This window comes from Marmota marmota, unplaced genomic scaffold (genome assembly GCF_001458135.2).
Source record: "Marmota marmota marmota unplaced genomic scaffold, marMar, whole genome shotgun sequence".
NCBI classification, from domain to species: Eukaryota; Metazoa; Chordata; class Mammalia; order Rodentia; family Sciuridae; genus Marmota; species Marmota marmota.
In genome coordinates, this window is record NW_025999925.1 from 4041403 (window position 1) to 4054390 (window position 12988).

Sequence of the window (12988 nt, forward strand, 5' to 3'; positions counted from 1 at the left end):
CTTGCTATCTTCCTTTTTTAAAATAAATGCCATCCTAATCGGCGTGAAGTAGTATCACACTGTGGTCATAATTTTTAATTAAACATTTAAATTCCTTTCTCTCTTCAGTTGTTAATGCTGAGATTCATATTTAATTTTATAATTCCTTTTTTTTCTCATGAGCAGAAAATTAAAGATGAGCTAGAGTTGTTTCCTTGTGAATAGAAACTGGATATCCCAGTGATTTATATGGTTTTATTCCCAGTACCTTGCTGTCATTTTGTTCTTCATATTCTTTGAAGGACAAGGACTCTGCTTGGGTTTGTTCCAGATACTACGCTTTCCTGTTTTATCATTCCATTTTCATTTTTTACTTTTGGTCCCATTTTCCCTTGACCCTATGTACAGGATGATGTAGTAGCTATAGCAAAATGACTGTACCTTTGATTGACCTTAAACTTGTATCAAAAAGATTGGGAGTGACTCTTTCCCAGGAATCCTCTGTGAAGAGTAGGCAAGCCCTGCTTCTTCCCCTGGGGTCAGGGGATGACACTGGGGGTGAGGTAGGTGCTTACAGGAGCAGTAGAATATGTACCCAACCAGGATTCAAGTTGTGGTAAGCTATCATTCCCCTTGTCCAAGCATGCACATTTAAAACTGTCAAAACTTCAAAAAAAGTGGGCAAGCGAACAAAAATAACTCTATGGGACTTTGTTTGTTTGGACAGAAATGAGTCATTAGTGATCAAAGCTTTACTACTAAAAATAAAGAACAGTATTCATTCACCATAACCTTGATACTTGATCTCAAAGTTAAAAATAAGTCTTTAGCCTCTGATAGCTATCACTTTTCCATTTGAAATCAAACAATTGAATCAACTTCATTTACATATTCAACGAATGTTTATTGAGCACATGCTATGTGACTGTGAGGCTCCAGAGATAACCAGAATAAGTGTGATAGTCACTGTCCTGAGTGACCTGTGAGGTCATTATCAGTAGGCCAGTCTATAAAAAGACCCCTGATTGCTGGGAGCCATTAGCCAAGTAGGTATGACAATTTCCTTGCCAGCGTACCCCATGTTGCTTAGTGGAAGGACTCATGGAAATAGGACATTTTGCAGTGACATTGCATGTAAGGTGACCTTGCTCAAGGACCAGGGCGGATCCGGGTTTAGGGCGTTCCCGGTTTAGGACAATCCGGGTTTAGGGTGGTTCCAGGTTTAAGGTTATTCCTGCTGGGAATAGGGCGTATCCTGCTGCCTGAGTTCCCCTTGAGTTCTCACGGGATTCAGACAGTATTTTTTGGGAGACAGAAGCCCAGTGGGGGTGAATTTGGGCAGAGAACGTGGATTTCCCCAGAACGTGATTGTAGAGTGCTGGTGTGAGTTCGGGAATAAAGAGTTGCTGTTTGAATCTACAAGCTGTGTGGTGGCTCGTGATTTTGTGCCCAGCCAGACTGCGGCACCTGATACGAATGACCTATCAAACATCGATACCTCAGCTATTTTAAAAGTCTCCAAATCATAAGCATAATAATAAAGTTCATGATGAGGCAATGATCTAGAATTCCATGCCTGAAACTAGATATAAAATTAACAACTGTGAAGATTACTTAGGTACTTGGCGGTAGTATTGGTAGATGTTACCAATCCGGACAACTCTCCCCTCATCAAAATTTTAACTGTCTTCCCTGGCATTAGAAATGCTTTTACTGAGGCTTTATAAGGTAACTGTGGAGAAGAACTTGAGCACCAAGTGTTTTACACATCTAAGCAATAAAGTATCAAGAAGGGATTTTTTAAATTTATTTTTTTATGTGGTGCTGAGGATCGAACCCAGTGCCTCGCATGTTATTTAACAGTATCCATGGAAACACGGTAGAAACAGTGGAAGACCATGACAAGCTAGGGGCTGCATTCTTACCATCAACCCAGCTTGAGGCTGTGAAAGAAAATTCCATGGGGGCTGCCAGCCAAGAAGTAACTCCCATGTCCCCACCTCCATGCAGAATATCAATATACCAGATGAATGACCAGCTAAGGTACTGGCTCCCCCAGCCACGGCTAAGCCAGACAGCTGATGAAGAATTGAGCCCCCTTCCCAATGGCTCTACCACTAGGCAAGTGCTCTACCACTGAGCCACAATCCAAGTCTCCCAAGAAAGGATTTTAAAAGTCAAGTCTTACATTTATGTTTGACTTACCAGATTTCAAATCACTCACACTTTTAGTTTTGATCCTTAGGGAGATCAGAAAAGTCCATGAGCTTGCATATTTGTTTGTCAGAAGATATAGAGTCACTTTTCTGAGACCCTCTCTCCTTGCCCTCTATCCCATCAGGCTAGTAGACAATTGATACTACAATACCTGTTTCTCTAGAGGAGTTCTGGGTTCTTTCCACCTAAACATATTCAAACTTGCATTCCTGGAAAAACGAGGTTTCCCTTAAGTTCCTCCAGGTTGCTGTGGACCTGGGAAATAGCAGCACTAAGCAGTTCTTGTGAAAGTGTTAGCCTACATAATTAGCTGGAGATGAGCACCAATGGGAGAAGGTAGGGCTCCAGGGCTGTGGAAGAGCTCTTGACCGGGAACTGACCCAGAGGTACCAGTCTTCTTCCACATTCCAGGAAGAGATCCAGTACTCTCTCTCCTAGATTTATGAACACACATCATGTTCCCAAGGTCACTCATGTACCCACAAGCTGTTCCGGGGTCAGATGACCATTATATGACCTTCCACCAGTGGCGCTAGGCCAGAAGGGCAAAATGACCCAAGTACACAGGTGCATGCTCTCAAGTTTAGTGCAGCTTAAGTCTAAGATTTCCCTCAAAAGGGCAATAGCAACAGTTACACAAACACTGGGCCCAAAGAGGTGTGGCCAAGGTTTGGGGCCAATACAGCTTCCACCCACCCCCATCCTAACAAAAAGCCAAAGCTTGATCTTTTCAGTCCATAGCAGATCTACCCTCTCTCTGGGGTATATCTCATTTTCTTTTGCCTTTCCTTCCCCTTATAATAGACCTGCCCTAAATGCTGTCTGTGCCTCATTGCATACTTCTGTGTCTGCGCCCCAGGTAATTGCCTAATCTTAGATGGTCATATCCAAGGGCTGAGAATCAAATTACAAGGCTCCGTTGTGGACTCCTGACCTCTGGTAAGAAAAAAACATGGCACCATGACAAGACAGACTCCTGTGAATCCTGGTTGTGACACCTGTTAACTGTGACATCTTAAACACACTACTTAATCTTTCTGAGCCAGTTTCCCATCTATGCTATAGAAATAAAGCAGGGTGGTGGTGGCAAGCACAGGCTTTGAACTCACGCAGCCTGGGCTCTGGGTCCTGGCACTGACTCACACCGGCTGAGTGACCCCAAGGAATCAGGCTCCCTCCCTAAGCTTCAATCTCCTCTGCAAAATTAGGCATCATCTAGTATTCAACTTATGAAAGTTGTGAGATGGAAATGACATAATTCTTGTAAATAACTAAAACACAAAAGCACTCCGTACACTTTAGCTCTTGTATTTACTTTATTGACCACATAGGAATGTGCCCAGAGCGGGGACTGACACACAGGTGACTCAAAAACCTGTGTCCTTGAACTGATCTAAATACAACTGTGAAATCATCAGCATTTTTTAGTGGAGCAAGGCCTAGGTTAGGGAGAATTCTCCCTGTCTGCACCTATTTCCTGGAGGCTTCCCCCTACAGCAGATCACTCTTCCAAATGACACAGGCATGCGCCTCTCCCTGCCATGAAACCAAGTCAGCTGTGAGGAGATGGATTCTTGGCCAGGGCCGACTAGCATTAGCATTCTCTTCATGTGAACTGCATCAGAGGGCATCTGGAGGGAAAGTACCTCTCCAACTGTGACAGACAATCAAGCAGAATGGCAGCGACAGGTGCACTTACTGATATTCCCAGCACCGGCACCGAATGACAGTGCATTGATGCCGACTTCTGAGAAAGTCTCAGATTGATGTTGCTTCCAGTACATTTAGCAGAGATAACGTCTAACTTTTAAAGGAAGAACAAATTTAGCAAGCAGATAGCAAAGGCTTTTAAGGTTTGCATTACACAAGGCAAACACCTGAATTGTACCTCAGGCTGGTGGGGTGGCATAAACAGTAGTGTTTTTGAAACAACAAGTCATGGCCCATTAGGGGACCATGAAATCAAGTGGGCTGAGACCAGTATTTTTACAAGACAGCATTAACTAGAATAGAAAATATCAGAGAGTTGTATGCATAATAAGGCTAAGGGCTTTGGGTGATATAGAAAGATAGATAGATAGATAGATAGATAGATAGATAGATAGATAGATAGATATGTATAATCACACACACACACACGTGTGTGTGTGTGTGTGTGTGTGTGTGTGTATATATATATAGAGAGAGAGAGAGAGAAGGGGGGGAGGGAGAGATGGATGGATGATTGAATGCATGGATTGCATTGTCAATGCTTTTCTTATTATTGGTCATGGTCAAAATAGTTTGAAAACCTTTAAACACTGGATAATATACATTAATAATCATATGTGATTTGTATTGAACAAATGAAAACATCCACTCATAATTGAAGGATTATATGATGATAATGGAAAACCTAAGCATTCAATTAATGCCTTCTGTTCATAATATGCAGAGTTTTTTTTCAATCTTTTTAAATTGGTGCATATTACTTGCACAGAATGGTGGGTTTCACTGTGGCATATTTGTACATACATGAAAACATAGTTCGATCAATTTATCTCCCCAACGCCTCCCTACCTGGCCCTCTTCCTTCATTCGATCCCCTCCTCTAAGACTCTCTCTTCTACTTTCATGACATCACTTTTCTCATGTTGGTTTCCTTTATGAGAGAAAACATACATGTTACTCAGCTTTCATCTCTGTGACCAAAATACTGTAATGACAGATTTATTTTGGCTCACAGTTTCAGAGGTTCAGTCCGTGGTCAACTGACTCCAAGGCAGAAACATCATGGCAGAAGGGCATAGCAGGGGAACGCTACCCAGCTCATGGCAACTGGGAAGCAGAGAGAAAGAAGAAGGGGATGGAGAGAAAATAAACTCTGCCAGGGCATGCCCCCAGTGACCTACTTCCTCCAGCTAGCTCCTACCTCCCAGTAGTCCATTCAGCTATCAATCCATCAAATGGATTAATCCACTGTTAATGTGAGAGCACCCATGATCCAGTCATTGCCTAAAAGCCTTGCCTCTGAACCTTGCTGCATCAGGGACCATGCTTGGAATACTTGAGCTTCTGGGGGGCGGAGACATTCCAGATCCAAACCATGACAACACAAGATTCTTTTTTCTGAGTTATTTCACTCAAAGTTATGGTCTCCTGTTCCATTCATTTTCCTGCAAATGACAGAATTTCATTCTTGTAAGAATGGCTAAGTACTAATTGTGTGTGCATGTGTGTGCATGTGTGCGTATGTGTGTGTGTACAATTTTCTTTATCCATTCACCTGTTGATGGACACCTAGGCTGATTTCACAAATGTGAACTGTGCTGCAATAAACATGGGTATACATGTATCTCTAATTCTTTTGGATAAATAACCAAGGAATGGTATAATTGGATCATTTGGTAGTTCTGTTTTTAGCCTTTTGAGGAAACTCCATAATGAATTCCACAGTGGCTGTATGACTCTATATTCTCACCAACAGTATATAAAAGTTCCTTTCCCCTGAATCCTCACCAGCATTTATTGTTACTTGTGTTCTTGATGATTGCCATTCTCACTGGAGTGAGACAGAATCTCAGTATAGATCTGATTGTATTTCCCTAATGGATAAAGATGCTGAATATTTTAAAGATGTTGGCCATTTTCACTTCTTCTTTTGAAGAGTGTCTCCTTAGCTCATTTGCCCATTCATTGATTGGGTCATTTGTTTCTTTTAATGTTGAGGGTTTTTTTTTTAAGTTCTTTAAATATTCTGGATATTAGTCTTCTGTTGGGGAAGTAGTTGGCAAAGAAGTCCTCTCATTCAGTGGGTTGTCTCCTCACTCTTTTGTTTCCTTTTTGTGCAGAAGCTTTTTAATTCGATGACATCCCATTCCTGGATTCTTTTTCTTATTTCCTGAGCTATGGAGGTCCTACTCAGGGAGTCTTTGCCTATACCTATATGTTGAAGTGCTTTGCCTTTTTGCTTCTTCTAGCAATTACAAAGTTTCTGGTCTTTAACACATTTTGAGTTGCCTTTTGTACAAGGTGAGGGATAGGGATATAATCTCATTCTTCTACATGTGGAAATCCAATTTTCCCAGCCTGACTTGCTAAAGAGATTATTTTTTTCTCCAATATATGTTTTTGGATGTCTTTGTCAAGAATCAGATGACTATAGCTATGTGGCTTTGTCTCTAGGCCTTTTATTTTGTTCTATTGGACTACCGGTCTGTTTTTAGGCCATGATGCTGTTTTAGTTACTATGGCTCTGAAGTATAATTTGAAGTCAGGTATGGTGATACCTCCAGCTTTGCTCTTTCTATTCAAGATTGCTTTGACTATCCTGGGTTTTTTGCTCTTCCATATGAATTTTAGGGTTGCTTTTTCTAGTTCTGAGAAGAATGTCATTGATATTTTGATGGGGATTGCATTGAAGCTGTAGCTCTCTTTGATAATATGGCCATATAAGGTATAATTTTACTTTATCATAGAAAGGTGTGTGTGAGACACAGAGACAGAGACAGTCAGTCCACCAAAAGTAGATTCACATTATCAGGGGCCTCAGGCAGTTTCTCCCCTGGTAACTGGAGCTATGTCTGTAAAAGAGAAAAAAACAAGTAATTGAATTCAGCTCTCTGGGTCCCAACTAGTAGGCAGGATTGCTTTTCAGCTTTTGAAGAGTGAAGACCACATCTTTTATTTCTTTTGGCTTCCTCACAATGCCTTATCACAGCAAGTGTTTGCATCTTTTCTTGATTCAAAGGCTATGCAGGACATAGTAACAGACTTGTTGAAATAGTTTCCTCAAAATATTTTTTAATTTTATTTAATGTTTTCTCTGAGCTTACATAAAATTCTCCCTATTTAGAGGATTGTCCAGGCAGTTCACAAAAGAGAGTTTCCAGCACTTAGGTGAGAACCAGCAGTAGGTAGACAATACATAAAGAACAAAGCCATTCCTGCAGATGAGTGCTACATAATGAACAAAAAGCCTAGAGTTCAGGAACTCCAATTCTAGAGATTTATTCTACATTTTTTCATATGTACTCCTTCACAAAAATGGTTGCACACATATGAGCCATGAATCATGTTTTGAAATACCAATATAATTAAATGTCCAACCATTGGGAATTGTCTAAATAAATTACAACACCTACCTGTTATAATTCATACCTAGAATGTCCCTGAAATGTTCATGTGTTAAAGGGTTGATCCCCAGTTTGGCACCACTGAGAGGTGGTGGGACCTTTAAGGGGTAGGGCCTAGCAAGAAGACTTAGGTCATTGGGGATGTGTCCTCGAAGGAGACAGTGGGAGTCTAGCCCTTTCCTATCTCTTCCATGAGGTAAGCAGTTTTGCCACATGCTACTACCATGATGTGTTGCCTTGCCACAGGCCCAAAAGCAACAGCTAATCAATCATGAGCTAAAACCTCCAAACTGTGAGCCCAAGTAAGCTTTTTCCCTTTATAAGTTGATTATCTCAGGTATTTGTTACAGTAACAGAAAGCTGACTATCACACTGCCTCCATATATTGCAGTTATATATGCTGTGGAAAACAATAAGGAAGTTCTTTGTGCACTGATAGGAAATTATCTCCAGTAGGGTAAAAAAAATTAGGCTCCCATATTTACTGAAAAGAATAAATATTTTTTCTAGAACATTATCCCAGCTTTTGAAGCTCTCAAAGGGTTAGTTGATGTTGATTGAGACTGTGTCACACATCAATTTCTCCTCTGCTCAAACCGTTTCTTTCTCTTCTGTTCTACAGGTTTGTTTATGACTGTATAATGAATCACCCAAAAAATTTAGTTTAAAAAAATAAACATTATCGTCGTGCATGTCAGGAATTCAGGTGTGGCTGGCCTGCACTGATCCAGCTTATGGTGTCTCATGAGATTGTGGACATGATGTCCTGAGTCTGTTTCCCTGGCACTAGGCAGGGACTGGAGAGCAGTGTGCTTAGTGAAGATGATTGAATGTGCTTACGATGCCTGAGGCATGGAGAGGCAGTAAGCACACTGTTGAGGGTGAGGGCTGCAACCAAGCCATCCTAGAAAAAGTTCAGATCTTCTGCTCCATTGGCCTCCAGAGGAGGAAATTCTATGGTCCAGATCAGTCTCCCTCCCAGGTGACTTCAGCCTGGTGTTTCTGTTCTCTCTCTCTCTCTCTCTCTCTCTCTCTCTCTCTCTCTCTCTCTCCTATACTGGGGATTAAATCCAGGGTGTGGAACTACTGAGCCACATCCCCACCTCTGTACATTTTTAATTTTGAAAGAGGGTCTCGCTAAGTTGCTTAGAGCCTTGCTAAGATGCTGAGGATGGCTACGAACTTGGAATCCTCCTGCCTCAGCCTCCTAAAACGCTGGGATTACAGGTGTGCACCACCACGCCCAGTTTTTTCTTATTATGCCTGCCTTGGGCATGGAGGATATGTGCTCATTATTTCCCCCATTATCCCTTTTAGATTTAGACAAAGATTAACTACTCTCCCCTCTCCCTAATAAGATGAAGTGATTTCTTTCCTATTGTAGTTTTTCCTTTCACCATTCTTTCCAAAAATTTCCTACTTATGTGGATAAAAATGGAAATGTAGCCTGGAAGTTTGAATTGTTGTCCCTTGAAATAACTTACTCCTGGTTGGAGTCAGGTAACATGGCAGTATGTTTATGGGTCTGTCCTCCAACACCATCCCAACTCCACACAGACATCATTTTCACAGGTCTTCTTTGCATCTTTTCCAGCACACCTTAGTCAGCAGTGGAATAAATTAATTCTATTGCGAAAGAAAATGGCACAAGAGTCAGGTGGAACATGCCAGCCTTCCCATAGCCATCAGGCCCTGTCTCCATAACCCAAATAAAATCAATCTAATGAAATCTGCCCTCAAATGAGCCCCAGAGAACTGTCATCCCCAGGGCCATCCTATACAGGTGTCCAGCATGCCTGCTGGCTCCAGTATGCCATGTGACAAACCATGCCATTGACTACCCAACTTCTACTCACTGGTGGGAGTACTTCCCATTCTGCAAGGAAGTCTCATCCCGCTAAAAGCAGAGCATCTCATAAATTCCTAACATCTCTCGCCAATAATGTCTTTTCTCAGATGCAGATGGATCCAAAAAGGCACTCTGACCAACACTTAATTCTGAGCAACAAATTAGAATTTTCTAGAAAGTGGAAGTGAAGTGATCATTGGGAGACCATAGCTGTAGAGCACATCAACCGTTCTTCAGCTTCTATCAAGTGGTCACCCCACTCTGGGTAATTGCACCCTAATTTCTTCCCCATTGCACATAGTCTTATTGGAAATGTAAATTAGGGTCTCCTTCCTCATCCCAGTGTCTGACCTAGACTAGGCCAATCAGACTCACCATCTATCTTAGGACTTCCATCTTAAGTGTATTGGCACAGAACAGATTAATTCCTGCTGAGAGGACTCCCAGAGCCACTCTGGTTCCAGCTGTTTCAGAGGCTGGTTCTGGGGCTTCTCATCAGTCTGTGAGCTTCTGCAGAGCCTTCCCAACAATTTCATTTCTTTGTTTAATTTAGCCATAGTCTATTTCTGCTGCTAGGAACTTAATAACCTCAGTGAATATAATGTCCATACAAACTCCATGTTGCAATAGCTCAGAGGAAACCAGAGGGCATAATGAGGGCATCTCAGGGCAGAGATCAGTAGCTGATGTGGCTGGAGCCTATGAAGGAGAAGTGGCCTAAGACTACAAAAAAATCTGAAGATATTATTTTTAAAATGATCTTGGTGTCAAAGAAAAGGGATAGGAATATAAGGAAACCAATGGGTGGCCAATGGCCACTTTAATAAAATCAGATTATAGAAGAGCACCCGTAAAGGGGATAGAGTGGGAGAGAGGACCAGAAAAGGGAGGGATTGTGGAATAAAACTGACCAAATTATGCCATGCATATATATGAATATACCAGAGTGAATTTCACCTTTATATATATCTATAAAACATCAATTAAATACACACACACACACACACACACACACACACACATATATATATATATATACACACACACACACACACACAATACTAGTGGAATAGAGGAAGGGGAACAGGGGGAGGAAGGAGGGGAGGGAAAGAGGAAGTACTGTGGACTGAGTGTAGCTAATTTCTCTCTAAGCATGAATGATTATGTCAAAATGAACCCAAATATTATGTATAACTATAATGCAATACTAAAACCAAAAAAAAAAAAAAAGAACACACCCATCATGCACACAAGATCAGAGACTAGTATATAACTTAAGAGAAAAAAGAAGGATTGGTAGAGAAGAGCAAAAAATCATAACTGGAAGGCTAAAACTAAAAGAAAAGAAAAAAATGAATCAAAGCTTATGCAAAAATCAAATGCTTCAAAATGGTCTTTTGTGAATACCACCAGAGCAAAAATGGCCAGAACTATGCATGGGGGTTCAGGTTTTATAACTGATAGGTGACAGGGAGAAAAACAGACTCCTTTACAAGTCTTAATTTGTGTCTGTCTGCTCCTTGAAAGACCTTAAAACCTGAAAGTGTGGAACAAACATTCTTAAAAAATGGGTTGCTGTAACTGACACTGGCACCTCCCCTTGATCCCTTTTCTATACGCAACATTCACCTCTTGTATGTATGCTGCCATCATGGCGATGCCATCTGCCAGGTCCTCTCCAAGCATGCACTGGACTTCCACAACTGTGACCTAAATAGACCTCTTTTCTTTATGATTAAAAAAAAAGGTAATTGATGCTCTCACCCCAATGCTGAAGGAAATAACCAAAGTAAGCATAGGATTGCCGTTGCCAATTTGTAGAAAATTAAAGAATGGAAAAAGTGCCTGAAAATTGGAGATGCACAAATGACTATTTCTGAAAGAAATTAGGGTAGCACAATAGTGGGATTCAGAATCTGCAAATAGTCAACTTTGTGTGAAACTTGGCTACTTGGGAATTATAAGGCTGCATCATGATATGACAACTTAAACAGTTAAAGCCCCTCACATTACCCTTGAGAATAACATGGAAAACTAGACTGAAGTACACATCTGTGAATTTCTAACTGGCAGATTAATTGCTACCCATTAAATGCTGAATGATGAATTAATAGCCCTCTGAAGGACAAGATTTTGGGCCATGCTCTAGGATTCAGTCCTTGCTCATCCTATACAACATTTTATCAACAAATTACATAAAAACTTGGAAGCACTTGGTGATGACTCAGAGCTAGAAGGAATAGTTAAGTACACTAGATATGATTAAAAAGTCTAAAAATGACCTCTATGAGTCATTTATGTATAACATTTTATTTATTTATGAGTAATCTGGAGCAGCTCAGGAGGCTGAGGCAGGAGAATCCCAAGTTCAAAGACAGCCTCAGCAAAAAGCAAGGCACTAGCAATTCATTGAGATCCTGTCTCTAAATAAAATACAAAATAGGGCTGGGAATGTGTCTCAGTGGTTGAGTGCCGCTGAGTTCAATCCCTGGTACTGCCTCCCCAAAAAAGAGTGATTTAGAAAGATGTTATTAAGGTTCTGGAAAGACATACAGCAAAGTATCCTTAATGATCAACATCGGGTGGGTGGCTACTAAAATTTTAATGTTGTTTTTGTTTTTCTCTACCTTAGGATTTTTATAATAAACAAGCATTCCTTTCATAATGAGAAAAAATAATAAGAGATTTTTTAAAGAAAAAAAATCCACTGGTTGAAATAATATAAAAACAAACCAGATGGAAGTTAGCGTGGATAACTGCAAAGTCCTGTGTCAAGGTAAAGAAAGTACTGACATAAGCATTAAATGGAGGAAAGCTGTGTCTGAGAACAATTTATTTGAAAAATATTTGAAAGTCTTTGGCATAAAATCAATGCACACCAAAGGGGCAGATGAATGTAATCATAGGCACCATTAATAGAACATAAAGGTCTGGGAGAAGAAAGTGATGGTTTCAGTGAACCGTGGTCAGATCACATGTGGAACACCTGCCCAGTTCTGAGCTCCTCCTACTAAGCTGAACATTGATGGCCTGGAGAGAGGACAGAGGGTCACCTAAACAGTGAAAGGTTTAAAAACCATGTTATCTGAGAACATATCCCTCCAGTTATTTGTCTCTAGATCAGAGAAGACATAGGGAATATGTGACAGCTGTCATAGCCACAGATTGACCAGAAGTGGGATTAGGAAAGAGTAGAATCCACAGATCAGATTGACTTCCTGTGGAGAGACTATGATTGGAGAAGAGTCTAACATCTGAAAGCCCAGGAAAGCAGATGGAGAACAGGAACATCTTGCAGATGATAGCAGGTGAAAGTCCATGAGAGGATGTATACAGAGTCCACCTGAGAGCAGCAGAATATGGGGACTCAGCAATATTTGGTCAGACCTAAGGGTGAGAGGGAGCCATCCAGTCCTGAGGCATCCTGAGCAGGCAACAAAGGAAGCAACTGAGAAATGGATATCAAGAGAAGGATCAGTGGGCCCTTAGGAGAGGGCCTTGAATTGTGGTTCTTAGACCAGCAGCATCATCATCACCTAGGACTGGTTAGAAATGCACTCCACTTCCCCCAAGGCCTACTGAGTCAAAACATGCAGCAGTCTATGTCTGAAGAGGCCCACTGTGGTTCTAATGCACACTTGAGTTTGAAAACCACTGGCTTAGGAGACTAAGCACATTGACTCTAGAGCCAGAAGGCCTGAGTTCAAATCCCAGCTCACCAGTAGCTAACTGTCTGATCTCAGTTTCCTCATCTGTAAAACAAGGATTAAAACCAGTACCTACTTCTCAAGAAGTTACAAGGATTGCATGGCACACACAAGGGGTGCAC